The 21853-nt window shown below is 46.6% G+C and overlaps 1 long non-coding RNA gene across 1 annotated transcript; it reads right to left on the bottom strand.

The window, feature by feature from the left end:
- Positions 1 to 452: 452 nt before the first annotated feature.
- On the bottom strand, positions 453 to 2374 carry LOC141101078 (uncharacterized). The gene is made up of 3 exons (XR_012234881.1): positions 2017 to 2374; positions 1773 to 1932; positions 453 to 1653 (listed from the first exon to the last, which is right to left on the bottom strand). It is a non-coding gene; the product is annotated as an uncharacterized lncRNA (long non-coding RNA).
- Between the last annotated feature and the right edge of the window lie 19479 nt (positions 2375 to 21853).

The following is a 21853-nucleotide window of genomic DNA, read 5'->3' as shown; positions in this document are numbered from 1 at the left end:
TGTTGTTCTGCACAGCTACATCCTTTCTAAAATGCGACCAAACTTAGAACTAGAGGAGCCTGTTACTAACACAATGCGTGATTACCAAGATCACCTTCTATGGACTTCAGTGGAAGTTGCCCAAATGAGGGATATATTTGCTGTGTATTTTGTTTCTGATAATGGACGTCTAGCATGGCAAGACGAAATGGTTTAAGCAGCTAAAATGTACCTGTAATGTTAAAATTTACCTGTAATGGTAAAATGTACCTGTAATGTGAAAATTTTCCTGTAATGTTTGCTAACTTTAATAATAAAAAAACTCTAGTGAAACACCTGTTTCAAGTTCCCTGAACAATACAATACACACAAGTGTGTGTTTGCGGCGACGGCGCATACCGAGATAAAGAAGACTGTGAATGTGCAAACAAAAACAATTTTTTATTTAACAATAAAAAATTAGCTTTTGGGAATAAAAAAATTAGCTTTGAGGCATGTGGGATGGTGAAATATTATGGACATGGGGAGTGTTGTGCTTTGATGATTGACTAACATGTGTGGATGATGGAAGAGTTCCAGGGAAAGGGCCTACAAAGTGAGTGGGGTCTGGGACGTAAAGGATGGAAATAGACAGATTAGAAGTTGAAGCATAGGAAGGGAGAGGCAAATTAGAAAACAAGACACATTGGAAGGTGAGGGTGGAGGTGGTAGGATAGTTTTGGGGGCATGTTTGCTGGTCCTAGTCCTTGGTTTGTTGGGCTGAACTGGTACTGGCCTTCTGTTTGCTTTTTTTCTTTGGGAGGGTGGGAGTGCTGGCTCGAGGCTGGTTGCAGCAGGACTCGGCATGGTGGTGGAGGTAGACTGGTGCACAGCAGGACTCAGCATGGTGGTGGGGGTAGACTGGTGTGCAGCAGGACTGGGCCTGGTGGTGGAGGTAGACTGGTGTGCAACAGGACTCAGCATGGTGATGAACCTGGATAGTGGTGGAACAGCCGTAAATGCCATGTGTGGCTGCTGGAAGTACCAAGTCTGCATAGCCTGGCTGTAAGCAGCATGGCAGGCCTGCATCACATTCAGCTGGAGATCAGGCGTAAGGTTTTCCGACATGCTCAGCTCTATAGCATTAAAAAAATGTTGTGCCAGTCTCTGAAGGTCGGCTTCCAGGCGTAGAGAAGTCTGAATGAGACAGATTATTGGAGCGCCAGGCTGGCAGGTCCCGGGGTGCTGGTTAGATTAGTTCTGTGGAATCTAATAAAAGAAGAAAGCTTTTAACTACTCTCCTCGTCCTTTGCGCTCCCCTGTGACCGGGTTATCCTGCATTCCGGCTTCCAGGCATAGGTTGACTTCCTTGAAAAGCGAGTTCACATTCGCAAACCCTCTTTTCAGTCTGTCTCCAACAGCCTTTAGGCTTTTGTGGAAGACCGAGCCTGTGCGAACAAACTCGGGCATGAGTGGCCTGTTCCAGGCCTTCTGCCGCTGGTGAGAAGAGCAAAAAAAAAAAACAGTGGCAGAGGACTGGGACAGGGGAAAACCTGAAGGACCCGCTTCCTGTTCTACCTGTGAAGCCTACCCACTTGCTGCATCGCTGTGGATGACTGGGACTGTTTGGTGGCTGTTCGATGAGAGGCCGCTCCAACAGAGGATGATCCAGGTTCAGCGGTGCTTTTCCAGGTGCTGTTTGAAAAAGAAATGAAAAACATTACTACAAAAAAAAAAAATTAAAGCGCCAACATATCCTGTGGAAAAGAAAAATTCAGATGTTATACCATGGAGTACAACACAAGAATACTTACGCTCGATGACCAACCGCTGGCCTCAGGAAGGAGAGCCTACATCGATGGTACTTGTATTTTGAAATAGTTTGAGCAGCACCACTTCGAACCCGACTCTCCTCTCTAATGTCCTTATTGAAGCGATCCTTCATCAAACGCCACCGGACTTTGACTCTCTTCACTGTGAAGGGGGAAAAGAAAAAGAAAATTGTAAAACAATGCACCACAGGTTCACTGCCGCATCAGACCACATTGCAATACTTACAAAAATCCTTTCTGACTTGTGGCGTGGCGTGGTCCCAATCATCCAACAGCAATCTTGCCATTTCTTCCCATAGCCGCCGAATGACCACAGTGTCCGAGTGCAGCTGATCCCGGGTGTCCCACAACGGTCGTTGTCAATGGTGGCTTCATGATGTGGAACCTAGAAATCAAAGAAACACATTAATATAGTTGTAAAGGTAAAACAAAACATGTTGCGTTCGCCGACCCCCGCAAACGCATGTCCCTGAGTACACCATGTTAAATATATGTACGCATAAGGCATGCGGATCTATGCGGATAAACCGCTGCACGCACAGACACAAATGTGAAACCAGCCTAATTGCAGAATTGTGACTGCGTTTCTGAGTGTTACTGGAATGAAACATGTAATGTTATAGCAGAATTAGGAATGCAGCTCTGAATTTAACTGTAGTATAAAGTATGATATAACAGTAGAATTATGAATGCTGTGTGCAGCAAAGCAAAAGGCATGATATATAGGTACAGAATTGAGAATGCCGCTCTGGATGTGACTGAAGTGTAACATGTATGTAAAAATGCAGCTGCGGATGTGATTGGAGCATAATATACAGTAACAACGGATTTGGAATTTTAGTACTGGATATTAAAAGAAATAATACAATTGCAGAAATGCAAATGTAGCTGTAGGGATGACTGTAGGATAAGGTATCAGAGTAAAGCAGGTTTGTGAATGCAGCTTTTGCAAGAGTTGATTTATACTGCAGCTCTACATGTGAATCAGATGGCATACCTGCAGAATTGTGAATACAGCTCTGGATGTGACTGCAGCATAACACACTGTAACATTCAGGTTGAGAATGTGGCCCCTGATCATAGAGCACAATAGTGCAGCAGAATTGTGAATTCAGCACCGTCATTCTGACAGTGCGGCGCCTGCGCCGAACGCAACGTGTTGCATTTTGGTGCGGTCGCCGCACCATCAAAACGACGGATGCGAAGGCATCCGCATACATCGGCACGGCCTGCGTACCTAATGCTAAAGATAGGGTACGCAGGCCGCATGCCGACGGAGGCGGAGCTGACCGGAGGAGGTGAGGCCGAGGGCGGAGCTTCACGGAGGAAGTCCGCTTCCCTTCGCAGCTACTCCATATGCTAGTGTAAAACTAGCCTAAGAAATTCTTTGTCACCTCAGTTCTGTTCCTAAGTTTAAAACCAAAGGCTAACCCGCTAATTAACTGATTTATTTTTACTGTTGACCACTTAGCATCTGCTGCTTGCCTAATTCCCATCAATAACACCACTACCTGCTCCTCCTCCGTTAAGTGTTCCCTCCCTTGTCCTACACACTGTTCCCAAAGCTGCCATGCCCCTGATGCGCTATCCAGGTGCTACCCGCTAACGACGGCCTGATTAGTGGTTCGACAGCCCTGAGACCACATTCCAGAGTTCGAGAGGACAGGGTAACCCCTCTTCTTCCGTCTCCTGGGTCAGTGCCCAGAACCGCTCCCACTGAAAATGAGAAAGTGCATCAGGTATTGCGTTATATTCGCCTGGTACATGCAACGCGGTAAAACAAGCATTGATGGATAGACATTACAACACCAACCGGCGCAACACTCTGATTACTGGAGGGGAAGAAGCGGTAATATTATTTATGACCATTACCACGCCCATGTTATCACATTTGAAACAAATCTTTCTGTTTTGTAGCCTCTCTTTCCATAATGACACCGCTACTAAGATAGGGAAAATTTCCAGTAGCGCTATGTTCTTGACCAACCCTTCGCGGACCCAATCCTCAGGCCATTTAGCCGCACACCATTGTCCTTGAAAGTATGCCCCAAAACCAGAACTGCAAGCCATGTCCGTGTACAGATCAATATCTGAATTACAACATATGTCATCCATCATCAAGGAACGCTCGTTATAATTCTCTAAAAATTGGCCCCAGACTGCCAGATCTGCTCTGTTTTCAGCTGATAACCGAACGTAATGGATGTGGCGATTGCACACCCTCTGTAGCCCCGGCTAACCTTCTAGAAAACATTCTGCCCATGGGCATTACCCAACATGCAAAGTTTAAGCTGCCTAGCAAGGACTGAACCTCCTGTAGCCTCAATTTTTTAAGCTTCAGCACCCTACCTATTTCCACCTTGAGTGCTGACACCTTGTCTTCTGGTAACCGACATTCCCATTTCACTGTATCTAAAGCGATACCCAGAAAATAAAAGCCGCTGAACGGACCGTTTTATCGGTGCTAATGGGACCCCGAATTTCTTTGCTACCCACTCCAGGCTCCTCAAAATGGAATCAGACCTGCGACTTGGGCGGGCCTATACACTAAAAATCATCCAAATAATGGATCAATGAATCCCAACCAGATATGTATTTTACCACCCACTCCGGAAAGGTGCTAAAAGTCTTAAACACTGCACAAGACAAGGAACAGCCCATGGGTAAACACCTGTCAACAAAGTACTTCCCCTCCCAATAGCAACCAAGCAGTCGCTGACTAGTCGGATGCACCGGCAACAGCTGAAAGGCTGATTCCACATCAGTTTTTGCCATCAGAGCACCTGTTCCACATTTCCTCACCCACTTCAATGCCTCATCAAAGGATGCATATACAACGGAACAAAACTCTGGGTCAACACCATCATTCACAGATTTGCCCCAGGGGTAAGACAGTTGGTGAATCATGCGATACTTATTTGGTTCCTTCTTAAGCCCCCGTCACACATAGCGATCTCATTAGCGAGATCGCTGCTGAGTCACAAGTTTTGTGACGCAACAGCGATCTCACCAGTGAGATTGCTGTGTATGACACTGACCAGCGACCGGCCCCACTGCCGGTTATCGCTGATCGTCCTGGAATAACCAGGACATTTTTTTTTATCACTGGTCTCCCGCTGGCCAGCACGCATCGCTGCGTGTGACAGGCAGGAGACCAGTGATCAGCGCGCTGGTAACTAAGGTAAACGCAGGGTTTCTAAGCACCGGGCGGTGCTTAGAAACCCTCTGTGTACCTTAGTTACCAGCGCGCTGATGCAGGGAGCTGGTAACCAAGGTACACATCGGGTTTCTAAGTGACGCACGCCCCTTAGAAACCCGATGTGTACCTTAGTTACCAGCTCCCTGCATCAGCGCGCTGCTAACTAAAGTACACAGTGACGCCGCACGCTCGGCGTCGCTGGTGCTGATTGCTGGTGAAGCTGTCTGTTTGACAGCTCACCAGCGATCATGTAGCGACTCACCAGCGATCCTGACTAGTTGATATCATTGTCTGGATCGCTGGTGAGTCGCTATGTGTGACAGGGCCCTTAGGCACAATACCCAGTGGACAGACCACCAAGTCTGGAATGGGTGGGGACTTAAATGGACCTGCCATTCGGCCTAGCAGCACCTCTTTACTTAATTTTTCTTTCACAACTTCTGAGTGCTGATAAGCTGAACGTAGATTCTTTAGCCCTCTTTGTATTTGGAATGCCGGGGAGGGAATTATGAAACCACCTCTGAAGCCCCTGATTAGTAATTTAGCCTTGATTCTATCGGGATATCTATTTAGATAGAGCATCGCGTGTAGCTTGATTGATGTTTGCCCCTTGACCATAGCCGTTCCCTCCTGATTTTCAACTATTCCTTCTGAAACATTTGCTGGCCCCATGTGTGGCACCGTTGCACACTGCACATAGGTGCCTGAATCTGCAGTTGGGCAGAAGTTGCACTGGCTATCGTTAAACAGCCAACACAACCCCAATTTCTGTGCGATACCCCGCGCCTGAAAGCTTCCTGACGCCTGAGTCCCCGAACTGTTTCCTGCTTGGCCGGCAAAACTGGCCCACCCTTGAAAGGGGTTACTGTGTCTGTTATTGGGGGCCATAAACTTTAGCCAGAGCCTGATATCCTTTTGATCCCATCTAATGGTCGGGCGAATAGCCTTACGTTGGCGAAACTGCGCATCATATCGCAACCACCCTTGCCTCCCCATATTCTCTATAAGCTTCCCCAATGGAATCCATATAGCAGAACAATTGCGAGCAATTTTTGCGGTGTTTTCTCTCCTATGATGCTGGCCAATATCGCAAAGGCTTGCCACCAGTTTGTGAACATCTGTAGTACTGCCTAACCCTGTCACCCCTCTTCCTCATCTTTTTTACTACCCCCTTTTCCAAACCTCTCAAAACTCGTCTTATCCATTGTCAATAATGAAAAGATATCGATGTACTCATCAAATTTTTTCTTTAACCTCTTTTTTAAGATGGGCGCCTAAGGGGCCGGGGAAACAAATATATACAGTTGTGGCCAAAAGTATTGACACCCCTGCAATTTTGTCAGATAATATTCAGTTTCTTCCTGAAAATGATTGCAATCACAAATTCTTTGGTATTATTATCTTCATTTAATTTGTCTTAAATGAAAAAACACAAAAGAGAATGAAGCAAAAAGCAAAACATTGATCATTTCACACAAAACTGGGCCAGATAAAAGTATTGGCACCCTCAGCCTAATACTTGGTTGCACAACCTTTAGCCAAAATAACTGCGACCAACCACTTCCGGTAACCATCAATGAGTTTCTTACACTGCTCTGCTGGAATTTTAGACCATTCTTCTTTGTCAAACTGCTTCAGGTCCCTGATATTAGAAGGGTGCCTTCTCCAAACTGCCATTTTTAGATCTCTCCACAGGTGTTCTATGGGATTCAGGTCTGGACTCATTGCTAGCCAACTTAGAAGTCTCCAGTGCTTTCTCTCAAACCATTTTCTAGTGCTTTTTGAAGTGTGTTTTGGGTCATTGTCCTGCTGGAAGACCCATGACCTCTGAGGGAGACCCAGGTTTCTCACACTGGGCCCTACATTATGCTGCAAAATTTGTTGGTAGTCTTCAGACTTCATAATGCCATGCACATGGTCAAGCAGTCCAGTGCCAGAGGCGGCAAAGCAACCCCAAAACATCAGGGAACCTCCGCCATGTTTGACTGTAGGGACCGTGTTTTTTTTCTTTGAATGCCTCTTTTTTCTCCTGTAAACTCTATGTTGATGCCTTTGCCCAAAAAGCTCTACTTTTGTCTCATCTGACCAGAGAACATTTTTCCAAAATGTTTTAGGCTTTTTCAGGTAAGTTTTAGCAAACTCCAGCCAGGCTTTTTTATGTCTCAGGGTAAGAAGTGGGGTCTTCCTGGGTCTCCTACCATACAGTCCCTTTTCATTCAGACGCCAACGGATAGTACGGGTTGACACTGTTGTACCCTCGGACTGCAGGGCAGCTTGAACTTGTTTGGATGTTAGTCAAGGTTCTTTATCCAACATCCGCACAATCTTGTGTTGAAATCTCTTGTCAATTTTTCTTTTCCGTCCACATCTAGGGAGGTTAGCCACAGTGCCATGGGCTTTAAACTTCTTGATGACACTGCGCACGGTAGACACAGGAACATTCAGGTCTTTGGAGATGGACTTGTAGCCTTGAGACTGCTCATGCTTCCTCACAATTTGGTTTCTCAAGTCGTCAGACAGTTCTTTGATCTTCTTTCTTTTCTCCATGTTCAATGTGGTACACACAAGGACACAGGACAGAGGTTGAGACAACTTTAATCCATGTCAACTGGCTGCAAGTGTGATTTAGTTGCCAACACCTGTTAGGTGCCACAGGTAAGTTACAGGTACTGTTATTTACACAAATTAGAGAAGCATCACATGATTTTTCGAACAGTGCCAATACTTTTGTCCACCCTCTTTTTTATGTTTGATGTGGAATTATATCCAATTTGGCTTTAGGACAATTCTTTTTGTGTTTTTTCATTTAAGACAAATTAAATGAAGATAATACCAAAGAATTTGTGTTTGCAATCATTTTCAGGAAGAAACTGAGTATTATCTGACAAAATTGCAGGGGTGTCAATCCTTTAGGCCACAACTGTACCTTCCCTCATGCCCTGTCATCTAAATGATCATTCTCCTCTTCCCCCACTATTATTGTTTAAGGCACGACCCCTTCATTTCTGCTCATGTCCACCCTTTGAGGAGTGTAGGGACTAGTCCAGGCAGATAAATGACTCAGCCCAGACTCCTCCAAACGGTCTACCCTATCCTTCAGACTTGATAATAGAGCTGTCAATTTGCTGCTGAGTGAATCAGTGGTGGTTGTAGATGTGTCAAGCAATACCGCTCTCGCTGAGGATCCCTGTCTACCCCCACCCCCTTGCAAAGGGTCAATCAAATGGGATGGACATAACATAGAATCATAATTACCAGGCTGCATGGGAGCTGACCTCCCTCTGGTCGCTGTGGTTCTGGAATCCTTGGTGTCGTCCTCCTGGGCTCGGGTCTGGCGCAAGGCGGGTTCTGCGAGACTTGCTTGGCCGCTCCTCCTCAGGGTGGTGGAGTTGATGCGCATCCTGGCCTGCACCCCTGTCACTGAGGGGGCCCTGACTCCCCCGAAACCAATGTGCTGACAACCCTGTCTCGGGATGGGTGGCCACCGTTTCACCCTCGTGGTAAATTGTCTGATCTGACCATCTGAGGGAACCCGGGCTCCGAATGGGATCCTTCCCTGCCTGAAGCCTGATTCTCCCATCAAAATACGTGCCCTGGGGGTCTCTGCTGCGCCCGTACAGGCATGTCCATAGACAGCCTTTCTGGGGGCCTTGTCCTGCGGGCCGGCCTGCTGGGCCTTTCCTTCCCCGCCGCCACCTCCCAGGACAGTCCCCCTTTTTGTGATTTTCTAGCAGGCGTATCGCTAGACGACCTGCTCTCCAGGGTCCTTTGCGGAGGACCCCAGAAGTAAGATGGCGGCGCCCCTACCACGCGTTCTGGCTGCTCTGCAGGGGGGGTGTCGCTGTGCCCCACTCACGACCTCCACATGGATGACCGCCGGGACTTGTGGCCAGCCCCGCTACCCCCAATGATCCCGGTAATTTCCTCTTGCGGTCCTTCCGTCTTTTTTTGTTCTTACTTAACTCCACTAGCCCTATGTCATTTCCCCTGTAACCTTAGACCACTACCTGTCCATCTTTCTCCCCCTTCCCACTCAATCCTCTTGTCACTCCCGCCCATAGTCATGTCAGCCTACCCTTATCACTGTGTTTCATGTCCGGCTGATACTTTCTATGTTTTTTCACTTGAATGGACGATTATGACTGGTCAATTGGGCAGGACACCAACATGAAACACTGAGGTGTGAACGGTGCATTAAAGACGTGATGGAAAAGCAGAAGTGTGACTGCAGCTCTGCATGTACCTGGTGCATTCCCAGGATGTGTATTACCCCTCTGTACCATACATTATGCGCCTCTATACATATAGTAGTGGATTTCCTGACCATGGGTGGCTCTAATCGGCCCCGGTAAACTCCTCCACAAGCCGAGGCTGATCAGAGCGGTTCGGCCGTGCCCACTGTGCGCTGCACTATCAGTGCTCACTAATAACCGTCTTTATAGCAGAGTGTGGGAGATAACCATTCCCTAATTCGGCAGCTGCTGTGCTCCATTGCTGCTCCGCTGACTGGCGTGTGAAAAGATTCTTGTCTTAATAACACCTGAATACCTCATAATTGTAGAACAGTTTGAGACCCGACGAATATTCAATGCTAAATGATAGTTATTAGCTTTCCGCCGCCGCGCTCGGGCCTGATCTAATCGCAGGTCTCCAGACTCGTAACACTGCTGATGTTCTGGGAATTAGTACAACGACTTCATGTTTGGGGGAGGGGGTCTCATACTTGTCATGTGATTGGTGGGATTGCAGCGCCGACCATGTCTCAGTCACAGCTGTCAGAAGAGACCCCAAAATCAATGCGGGAAAGTTCACTGGTGTAAAATTAAAAGTTCTGTAACTTTCTCATAGACATGTTGATCCACCTCTTCTTGCTGTAAATGAATGGCTTTGTGCTTGTTTACACCAGGACGTTTCTTTTCACTTGATTCTGTTATGGACTAGTGCCGTGGATTGTCTAAGCCGAAGGCCTGGTGCGGGACAGATCATAGCCGACAATGTAGTGTAGACCAGTAGAGCTGGATATGCTGGAATAAACCTGGAGCACTGTGGAATAGTAGAGCTGGATATGCTGGGAAGCACCTGGAGCACTGTGGAATAGTAGAGCGCCAAATATGTGAAAAGAGGCCTTGAAGTAAAACTAAATATGCAGACAGGCACCTTAGCACAGCAGAGGCAAATATGTGGACAGGCAGGCGTGAAGACATGCACCTTGGAGCTGCAAAGCCAAAAATGTGAATCAGTGCCTTGAAACAGCATAGTAGAGTATGCTGACAGGGGCCTTTGAACAGCATAGCATGGTATACAGACAGGCACCTTGATACAGCAGAGCCGGGACCCTCAACCCCTGAGGGGGATGCTGGTGCAGCGGGGTCATTTCTTTCCTCACCTCCATCCATGACAAACACTGAATCCTGCCGACTACGCCAAAAATGTAATGACCGGAGGTCAGAATAAGATCCAGTGGGTCACAAACTGAGATTGAGGAAGAAATCACAAAAGAGTCTTTAATCAAACATAGGAACTTAGTATATGGAAGAAACATATTGAATACCCTTATACAGTATACTCACTCAGCTGGAGCTGAAATCACTATGCCAATCCAAGGTTCCCTGATGAGTGTATTACACTGGGATTTGAAATAAATTTACCTATCAGAATGGTCAATTCAGGTACTCAGAGAACAGGTGTAAATCAGATGTAGTGATATCAAGGGAACCCCTGGAATGGCACACTGAGTATAACCTACACAAATCTACAATAACAATGCATATAAATGTAATACAAAGGTCCTTAAGCGTTTCAACTAGGGATACCCGGGTATCTATGACTATGGTACCTTTAACCTGAGGTGAGTCTCCTCTCAGGCATATAGATTGCGTAGGCTGCAGCCAGTCCCAAATCTTCAGCGCCAATCAGTTGCAGCAACACAAGGTTCCTCATCTTGTCAACCGGTGCCAAGCCCAAACGCTGGGGAATTATAGTTCTGCAGCCTCAAGATGCGTCTCTCCTCCTGTAGTCCTCACAAATTCTCTTAGAAGCAATATGCCTGTTTCTGTATAAAATGTCTGTCCAATATTGCTTCTCAGTTCATCACAACAGGAATTCCACAGAGCTCCACAGTCACAGCTCTCAGGAACGCTCAGTCTTTGTTCCACAGCAACGTCTCAGGCTCCCAAGATGAAGGGTTGCAGTATACAGTCTCTTACAGCGTTCAATCTCTTTGCTTCTCACAAGCTGCTCCACACACAGTGTCTCTCAGGGCAATCTCTCTTCCTCTTCTGGAAGCTTCCCTTACAGCTCTAGACAGCAGACACTAGACCCCGGCACACACAGCACTCACAGCACCTGCTCTTAGCTGCAGCAGGCAAACACCACAAGATCCGAGTGCTCTCCTGATGTAATCACAGTTCACCCTCCTACAAGTATGCAGTATAGTAGAGCTGGGTTTGTGTGGAGATTCACACTTTCCTTGTGAGTTGATGCAGCAGAGCCAAGTAGAGATTTGAGTTGAAGCAGTCATAAGTCACTCAAGTAGCAGAGCCTAGCAGCTCGAATAATCGGTCAGTGTACCGATGCCCGAGAGAGGCTAAAAAGGTCTAAGCAGTGACATCAGAGGTGTGTGCCGGTTTATCTGGGTAACCCGAAATACGGAGGGACCTGTCTGCCGGGTAAGAGACACACAGCCTGGCCTTGGAGCCCCAACAACTGAGGATCAGTCTACCCTTCAGAAGTACAAGTCTTCTCCCTTTTAGTCTGGAGTCTAGGCCATGGGATTGTGCAGGACTTAGATATTGATGGTGGATCCTTTGTTTGGGCTATCAATGTCAGATCAGTGGGGAATGGGGACCACCAAACACCTGGCACTTTCACCAATCAGCTTTTGCAGCCCCTGTAGCCATTGGAAGTACACAAGTGTGACAACGGCGCCATACACTGTGTAGTGGCATTCTGAGGTACTGCATCCCAGATCACATTAGCTGAGCCTCGGTACCCAAGATGGCCACGACACCACATGCAAAGCTGCATGACACTGTGCCCAAGGCTGCACGACACCATGTGCAAAGCAGCACAACACTGATCATTAGATGAAATCACTGCAGCCATAGAAAGAAAACTGCTTCCCCTGCGGCTCATGAGTGACAACTAGGTGGCGCCCTACTGGTGAGAGCTTGTCACCGCGATGTCCGACTGGGTGCTAGAAGCCCCACAGTAACATTGTGTCACAGTGACACATTCTCCATTCATTTCCACTTAACGCTGTTTGCTGCAGTTTTGCAACAAATTGTTGCCATTTTCCAACTCATTGCTGATGGCTGCGACATTATGCCCATAAACTTAAGTTTTACTCACAATTTTGGCAAAATAACAATATAAAAGCCGCATTGTTCAGCAGTGAAAGCCCAGGTCAGTGCAAGTTTAGCCAAGGAGGTTGATACATGAAAACACACTCTGAAGAAACTCTCTTTGTGGAATTAAATCAGTGGAGAAAACTACAGATCCCAGCATGTCCTGGTCTAAAGGTGTCATAGCATTCTGGGTTACAGTTTCCCATTGAGGATAACATGATGACAGGAATTTAAAGAATTAATTTATTTTAATATCCAGAAGAGAGAGTACGCAGGACGTTGTTTTCAGCGTTAGTCTGACGCCTGGTCCTTGCCATGTACTGGGGGTCGTCTTAATTTGGAGCCGGAAGTACAAAGCCATCACACACAGATGGCCACAGGCAGCAGCTAATCCCATCGCTGAGGCAGGAGCCTTCGGTGCCATTTTGAGAAGGTGGGGCGGGGAACGGAGGACACTTTAAAATCATCTCTAATGTGACATTATTGCTAATACTTCTACAGTATATAGGAATAAATGGGTAGTTTTAATTTACTACAAAACTGATGAAATCCTGCCATTGTCTGTATACGATGTATCCAGTATATTGTACCCAGTGCTTCGAGTAGGGAGTGAGAAACGCAGTCTAGCACAGGGGCCCATCCAGGAATTTACCAGCCGTCCTATGGCCCAGTCAAGCCTGGACTACATGAAATCCATGAAGGTTTTAAAGAATCCTTATTCTCTTATTCTTAATCTCTTATGACAGGAACTTGCTGTAAACTAATGAAAAACCAAAGCAAAAGTAATCAACCAATCACCAGTGGCTGAGGAGGACCACGTAGATTTAATATTAAGTGTATGGAGAGTGGGAAGAAAGGTGTGAAAGATGAAAAGAGCAGAAATGATCTACATAACACATCCAGGGCAACTGAGCAGATGCAAAGGTGTATAATTGTACATATTTACATTAGGGTACCATAGTAGTTATATTCTTGTACATAGGAGCAGTATTATAATATTTTCTTGTACATAGAGGCAGTATTATAGTAGTTATATTCTTGTACATAGGAGGCAGTATTATAGTAGTTATATTCTTGTACATAGGGGCAGTATTATAGTAGTTATATTCTTGTATATTGTGGCAGTATTATAGTAGTTATATTCTTATACATAGGGGCAGTATTATAGTAGTTATATTCTTGTACATAGGGGGCAGTATTATAGTAGTTATGTTCTTGTATATAGGAGCAGTATTATAGTGGTTGTATTCTTGTACATAGGGGCAGTATTATGGTAGTTCTATTCTGATACACAGGGGGCAGTATTATAGTAGTTATATTCTTGTACATAGGGGGCAGTATTTTAGTAGTTATGTTCTTGTATATAGGAGCAGTATTATAGTGGTTGTATTCTTGTACATAGGGGCAGTATTATAGTAGTTCTATTCTGATACATAGGGGCAGTATTATAGTAGTTATATTCTTGTATATAGGAGCAGCATTATAGTGGTTGTATTCTTGTACATAGGGGGCAGTATTATAGTAGTTATTCTTGTACATAGGGGCAGTATTATAGTAGTTATATTCTTGTACATGGGGGCAGTATTATAGTTGTTATATTCTTGTATATAGGAGCAGTATTATAGTGGTTGTATTCTTGTACATAGGGGGCAGTATTATAGTAGTTATTCTTGTACATAGGGGCAGTATTATAGCAGTCATATTCTTGTACATAGGAGCAGTATTATAGTAGTTATATTCTTGTACATAGGGAGCAGTATTATAGTAGTTATATTCTTGTACATAGGGAGCAGTATTATAGTTGTTATATTCTTGTATATAGGAGCAGTATTATAGTGGTTGTATTCTTGTACATGGGGGCAGTATTATAGTAGTTATTCTTGTACATAGGTGCAGTATTATAGTAGTTATATTCTTGTACATAGGAGCAGTATTATAGTAGTTATGTTCTTGTACACAGGGGCAGTATTATAGTAGTTATATTTTTGAACATAGGGGGCAGTATTATAGTAGTTATGTTCTTGTACATGGGGCAGTATTATAGTAGTTGTATTCTTGTATATAGGAGCAGTATTATAGTATTTCTATTCTTGTACATAGGGGGCAGTATTATAGTAGTTATATTCTTGTATATAGGAGCAGTATTATAGTAGTTATATGCTTGTATATAGGGGCAGTATTATAGTAGTTATATTCTTGTACATAGGGGGCAGTATTATAGTAGTTGTATTCTTGTATATAGGAGCAGTATTATAGTGGTTGTATTCTTGTACATAGGGGGCAGTATTACAGTAGTTATTCTTGTACATAGCGGGCAGTATTATAGTAGTTGTATTGTTGTCCATAGGAGAGGATAGACGTATGTCTGTGAGCTCCCAGCAGGGCAGAGGCATGGCTTCTGATCCAGGTGGAGGGGAGGGAAGCTGGGCTGATTATTCAGGGAAAGCCCCTAGCCTGGAGTGGCCTGCTGCATGGACCTCATGGTAATGGAAAGCTGGAAATGGTGGCTGGTGAGTCCTAAACCTGCTTGTTATGTTGCTGGATTGAGTGGTAAAGTTACAAGGCAAAGCATTTTTAAGCTGGAAATGCAAATCAACAAATTACAAGATGAGATTAAGAATGAGACTGATCCAATGATAAAACTGATGAAATGTGAGAGCCTGGATGTTTGCAGATGAGAGCTGGACATTCGGAAAGGAAACCTGGATAGACATGTAAACTCTGTGCCCAGAAAGGAAACTTGGGCTATGGAGATAAAGAGAGGAACCAGAGCCCAGAAGGAGAATAGAAAACACTATTAGTAATAAGGATATTAAATCTGAAATTGTGCACAGTGTGGAGGGAGGACGTCTGGTAAGAAATGCAGCACATACACTCACTGGCCACTTTATTAGGTACACCATGCTAGTAACGGGTTGGACCCCCTTTTGCCTTCAGAACTGCCTCAATTCTTCGTGGCAGAGATTCAACAAGGTGCTGGAAGCATTCCTCAGAGATTTTGGACCATATTGACATGATGGCATCACACAGTTGGCGCAGATTTGTCGGCTGCACATCCCTGATGCGAATCTCCCGTTCCACCACATCCCAAAGATGCTCTATTGGATTGAGATCTGGTGACTGAGGAGGCCATTTGAGTACAGTGAACTCATTGTCATGTTCAAGAAAGCAATCTGAGATGATTCGAGCTTTATGACATGGCGCATTATCCTGCTGAAAGTAGCCATCAGATGCCTGTTCTTAGCTGAGAGGAGTGGTACCCAGTGTGGTCTTCTGCTGCTGTAGCCCATCTGCCTCAAAGTTCGACGCACTGTGCGTTCAGAGATGCTCTTCTGCCTACCTTGGTTGTAACGGGTGGCAATTTGAGTCACTGTTGCCTTTCTATCAGCTCGAACCAGTCTGCCCATTCTCCTCTGACCTCTGGCATCAACAAGGCATTTCCGGCCACAGAACTGCCGCTCACTGGATTTTTTTTCTTTTTCGGACCATTCTCTGTAAACCCTAGAGATGGTTGTGCGTGAAAATCCCAGTAGATCAGCAGTTTCTGAAATTCTCAGACCAGCCCTTCTGGCACCAACAATCATGCCACGTTCAAAGGCACTCAAATCACCTTTCTTCCCCATACTGATGCTCGGTTTGAACTGCAGGAGATTGTCTTGACCATGTCTACATGCCTAAATGCACTGAGTTGCCGCCATGTGATTGGCTGATTAGAAATTAAGTCTTAACACACAGTTGGACAGGTGTACCTAATAAAGTGGCCAGTGAGTGTATATCAGTCACACAATGTGAGGGGTCTGAGGCAGCAGACAATGCTGGGAGCACTGCAGAGGGAAAGTGTGTCAGCAACCGAGGGGTTAACAGCAGTGGCCTCTGTGTGCTGCAATGAAGGGAGCGCAGCTCCTGTAAGTGATGAAGTAAGTGCCCCCTGTACTGACACTATGTGCGAGACCCTGCTCAGTGCTGTGAGACTCTACTCAGTGCTGTGAGTGAGACCCCGCTCACAAATGTGTGCGAGACCCCGCTCACTGGTGCTAGTGAATGTATGTCTGCAACAGATACAAACATTATAATGGACTCTGAACTTTCCATGTCAGTGAATGGAAACCACACTGCAGTAATAATGGACTCTGAACCATCAGTGGTAATGGACTATGAACCCTCCATGTCAGTGAATGGAGACCACACTGCAGTAATAATGGACTCTGAACCGTCAGTGGTAATGGACTCTGAATCCTCCATGTCAATGAATGAAGACCACATTGTGCAACAATCAGTAGTGGATCTGGGCATTTTTTCAGCACACGTCAGTGATCATGGCTGTGGAGAGCTCCAGAACCGATCCACCTGCGGCTGGGGAGAGCTCCAGCACTGATCCACCTACGGCTGGCTAAAGCTCCGGCACTGATCCACCTGCAGCTGGGGAAAGCTCCAGCACTGATCCTCATGCTGACCAACATCAATTCAGGAGATTGTTCTCCAATGTCACAAGACTAGTGAACCCTCCACCTCAGAGGAGGAATGCAGTCAGGATAAAGTACACAGGTCCAGAGGAGAGCATCCCATCCAGAATTTATATTGGAAAAGTTCTTCTGAAAGAGTTTATGAAGTTTAAGGCATCTGAGGTCTACACTCTGATCCATGTCCCATCCAGCAGGATCTATGACATCAGCTTTAAGCTCCAGTGTGATCTGGATATGTTCTGGAACATCTATAATGACACTAGAGAAGATGAGATCTGGGATCATCTCCATTGTATCCAGCTGTCTAAGCCGCAGGAAATAACAGCTACTGTCCTGTTCGAGTCTGAGGTGGTGGCGCTGGCAGATCTGCAGCACTGGTTGAGCCGGCAGTGCATGGTGAGAAGTCATCCCCAGAAGATGTATGATGAGGAGCAAATATGGAATGGAGGATATTCTGTGAATATCCAGCTTCTACAAGAGAATGGTGTAATCAGACATCTGCCGCACTCCTTCTACCTGGGCTCAGAGAGGGGGATATACTACTACCCCGGTCAGTCACGTATGTGCCATAGATGTGGGGGCAGGCACCTTGCCATAAACTGCTCTTGTATCACGTGCTCATTGTGTGGACAGTTCGGGTATACAAAGGACAAATGCACAGCTACCTGTGCTCAGTACCCGGGCATGCGTTTCGTGATTGCCCTCATGCAGAGCATAATAAATATAATGGCCAGACCTCCTTGGTAATTATGGAAAAAGATACCACAAGAGGTGCAGATATTGTCCAAGAAGCCGGCACTGATGAGGTGATAAGTTACAGTAACAGTGAGCCTGCTCCAGAGTCTGATATAATATCGATGGATGCTGCACTATTAGGACCACCAGCCACTGAAGAAACCCCTAAAGTACCACCAGCCAGAGCTAAACCACCATTAGCCTGTACAGCAAGATCTAACCAATGGTCAGCTACTAAACTAAGACCTAAAATACTAGTAACTAAGGTGTACAGAAAATGTGTCACCAAAGCATCCAAGCTTCAGCCCAGTACATCTGTAGAAGCAGATAAACTGTCCACAGTGTGCACCGTGGATGAGGAAGGTTTTGTGACCATAAAAAGGAAAAAAAGCCTTTGTGGATTCCTCCAGGAAAATCACAACAGTCCAGAAAACTTCTGAGCCTCCAGTGTTGGCGATAAGTCCAGGACGTTACAATGTACTGGGAGAAGACAAAGAAGATGCAGCCAAGAGAGACTGGAGACTAGGTCCATCATTCTGGTCCCTCGGGCTGGAGAGGAATGACGGTGTGGGAATCCTCTTTAATACCATGGATGTCCAAGTGGACAGAGTCTTGGAGATCTGTCTGGGCCGCTGTCTGATGCTGGACTTTATACTGGACTCCATCCATTATAGAGCAATAAACATTTATGCTCCGCAGACTAGGAAAGAGTGGAGGGAACTGTTTGACCATATGAAGCCATATTGCTTTACTTCTAAAGTGTTCATATTGTGTGAGGATTTTAATAATGTGTCTTGTAATGTGGATAGATCCAGCAGTCACAAGAAACTGAGATATGATGAGACGTTTCTTAATAATATAGTCCAGCAGGGCCATCTAGTAGACCGCTATGGTTCCCACCATACCAGTAAGACGTATACATACCATAAGGGTGGTAATGCCAGCAGAATAGACCGGGTGTATATAAAGAGAGAGATGAGATGCTCTTGTGGGAGGAATGGCACCTGTCGAGTGTCTGGGCCGGAACCAAGGGAGCCGTCATCTGGGTTCTGGGGGAAACTGTCCCCAGGGGACAGAATTCGGGGACGGATCATTGTGACAGACACATGGGCTGGGGGAGGGACCAGTATATAGGAGGCGGGGAATTCCCGGGGCGATGAGTCAGCAGACCGGAACAGAGGCAGCAGGATACCATGGGAGCGACTGAAAGCTAGAGCGACTGACCAGTGCCAGGGAAGACGCTCACAGAGGACTCCAGAGGGACGGTGCCAAGGCAATCATCCGAAACTTGCTGCCCCGCTCCAGCCCGCAGCCACTGCGGCGTCAGTTCAACCCGCGGCCGCTGCTGCCTCCCCTCAGCCCGCGGCTGCAGCCTCCCCGCGGCTGCTGCCTTCTCGCTCCAGCCTGCGGCTGCGGCCTGTTCCCCGCCACCCGCAGCCGCCCCTCTCACCAGTGGCCGCGGCAAGTACAGCGCTGTCGGCGGCCACCACTGTCCCGCCCTGGGGCTCTGCTGACCGCAGACTCCCCGTCGCAGCCGTTAGCTGCGCAGGTGGCCTGTCATTCGCCACCACACATTGCTGCCGCTTGCCCCAGTCCGGGGGCTGCGGCCCATCCATCCAAGGACTCTGCCGGGGCCTGTGGGGCTCCAGTGTCATCAGCGTTCCGGAACGCGCGAAGACTTCATCAACTCCTCAGCAACTGGGCCCAGCAACTACTACGCTGAAAGACCACCATCCCGAGCGGCGAGGGACGTCTGGACAGCTAAGTTGACTATATAATTAGGGACCCGTAGTCGGCCATACCGTGGCCCTATAGTGACCGGCTATTGCTGGAAGTAGTCGTGTTCTACCTGTTTGTGTTTGCTTGTATAGAACCACTGCGAGGGCAACCCGTGTTACCCCTCTTGGTGATCAGGCCAAGACTGAGGAAAGTTCCCTCTAGTTTTATAAACATTATTATAGAAAGCACCAAATTGTCTCACGACTCGTCACTGCATCCTGCATACCTGCGAACACCACACTCTCAGTACAGGATCAGTCCTCTGGAGTTCTCTGACCATTGCATGGTGAGCATGACGCTGGATCTGGCCCAAGCTGTGGTCTGTGGAAAGGGGTACTGGAAGGTGAATAGCTCCGTGATCCAAGATCCATGGTTCAGAGAGGCCTTCACCACCTTCTATAATGATCGCAGGACCACCCAATGTATGTGTGATGACACAGCCGAGTGGTGGGAGACCATGAAAAGTGACATCAAGCAGTTTATTATACGAGCAGCCAGGAGACATAGTAATATGGATTATATGAGATACTCTGCCCTGAGACTGCAACTGAGCCGGCTATACAGCAGGATGAATGGTGGTGAGGTGGATGGATGGAGCGTCAGCCACATAAAGCAGCGAGGGAGCTGCAATATGATCACCTCAAGGCGGAGGGACAGTTTGATAATTGGGGCGTTCATAACCCAGATCCATTTATTGCCTGTAAAAACAGGGTCAGTAAGAAGCTAATCACTGATTTGTTGGATGAAAATGGGGTGGAGCAGTCAGAGCAGGAGAAAGTCCACAAGATCATTGATTATTATAGAGATCTGTATAAAGGGGTTCATATCGATAAGGAAGACATTAATGCCTACCTGAAGGGGGTGTCCCTATCAACATTAGACCTCACACAGACAGATAGTATGGCTGGTCCCATAACTGAGGAGGAGGTGAAGAAGAGCATTGACTCCTTAAAGGCCAACAAGAGCCCAGGGCTGGACGACCTGACCAGCAAGTTTTATAGAGAGTTCAGGAAAGATGTAAATCTTTGTACCGTGTTAGCCAGTAGATAGAAAAATATTTAGGATTGAGAGTCCTCAGTAGTTGATACCTTTTAATGGCTAACTGAAAAGATGGTAAGCTTGCAATGTGTTACCATCTTTTCAGTTAGCCATTAAAAGGTATCAACTACTGAGGACTCTCAATCCTGAATAGAAAGTTCAGGGAGTTATTTGCTCCGGACCTGGTGCAGGTCTATAATGACTGCCTCTCTGCAGGGAAGCTTCTACCATCCCAGTATAAATCTGTTCTGGTTCTCCTGGCAAAGAAAGGAAATCTAAAAGATATAAAGAACTGGCGTCCATTGTCTCTGCTGAACACGGATTATAAAATTCTGGCCAAGATCTTGTATTTTCAGCTGAGTGAGGTGGCGGGTGAGCTTATCATCGCCAACCAGATGTGTGGTGTGAAGGGTCAGACGATAGAGGACTCGTCGTTGGTGAGAGAAGCTGTGACGTACATGAAGCAGCACCATGTGGGGGCTTAGACCAGAGTAAAGCCTTTGATACAGGTAATCATGATGGACTCTATCAGTTGTTACAGTATGGTGTCAGGAACACCGCACTGCACTTGCTCACTGAGCCAGTACGCGTGTCCTGAGTAAGACAAACTGTGCTCAGAGATACCTGTGGAGCGGGTTAGCAGCAGAGAAGGTGCGTGCTTCAGACCAACAGGACCTGAAGCACGTGACTGCTGGGGGCGTGGCCTAGACCTCAGAGAGCTAGGAGCTGCAGGAAAACTCCTAGCAGGGTAACGACGGGACAAAGTTACCAAGGGGCATAGACAGGGACATAAACAGATCAGGCCGGGGGCAAAGCACGAGATAGCATGACAAAACCAGAGGTTTAGACAGAACGGATAGTCAGGACGTAGCCAATGAGTCATACACGGATATAGCTGCAAAGTACAAAAGGGCGAGCAAAGAATAGTCGGGTCACAGGCAATGAGTCATACACAGAGAGGATAACGCAGTACAGAATCAACAGGCAAACTCACAACGGAAGACAGAACGGGGTCAGAACCATATAGCAAGCTAGAAGACAATGCACAGGGGTCAACACACTCGGCCAAAGGCAAAAGTATAACTGACAGGGATTGGAGTTTCTCAGGGCTATAAGAAGCTCTCGCAGAACCAAAAAGAGGCCACGATAATTAAATCCAGGCGTGCAGGTCAAAACCTGCACTGAGCTCAAGACATTAACCCCTGACGTGCAGGTCAAAACCTGCACTGGGATCATGACATGTGGCCTCCCAATGCGGTTTGTGCAGTGGCTGCAATTTCTGTATGAGGAAGCTGTTAGGGCTGGCGGAATGCACCAAATTATAAATAATACTAGGTGCGTTCGCAGCCCGGGGTCCACCGTGCAGAGGTGGTACACTGCTGCTAGGTAATGGCGGAAGAATAGAGCGGCGTGAAAACAGTCACACATGGGTTGCAGTGTGAACAGGAGCAAACTCTGTTGACTCACAGAGCCGCACAGCCACTGAACGCAAATACCGGAGCC

The sequence above is a fragment of the Dendrobates tinctorius genome, unplaced genomic scaffold, assembly GCF_039654945.1.
Source record: "Dendrobates tinctorius isolate UK_male_01 unplaced genomic scaffold, ASM3965494v1 ptg000114l, whole genome shotgun sequence".
Lineage (NCBI taxonomy): Eukaryota > Metazoa > Chordata > Amphibia > Anura > Dendrobatidae > Dendrobates > Dendrobates tinctorius.
Note: the sequence above shows the minus strand (reverse complement) of the source record. Positions and strands in the feature narration are given on the sequence as shown.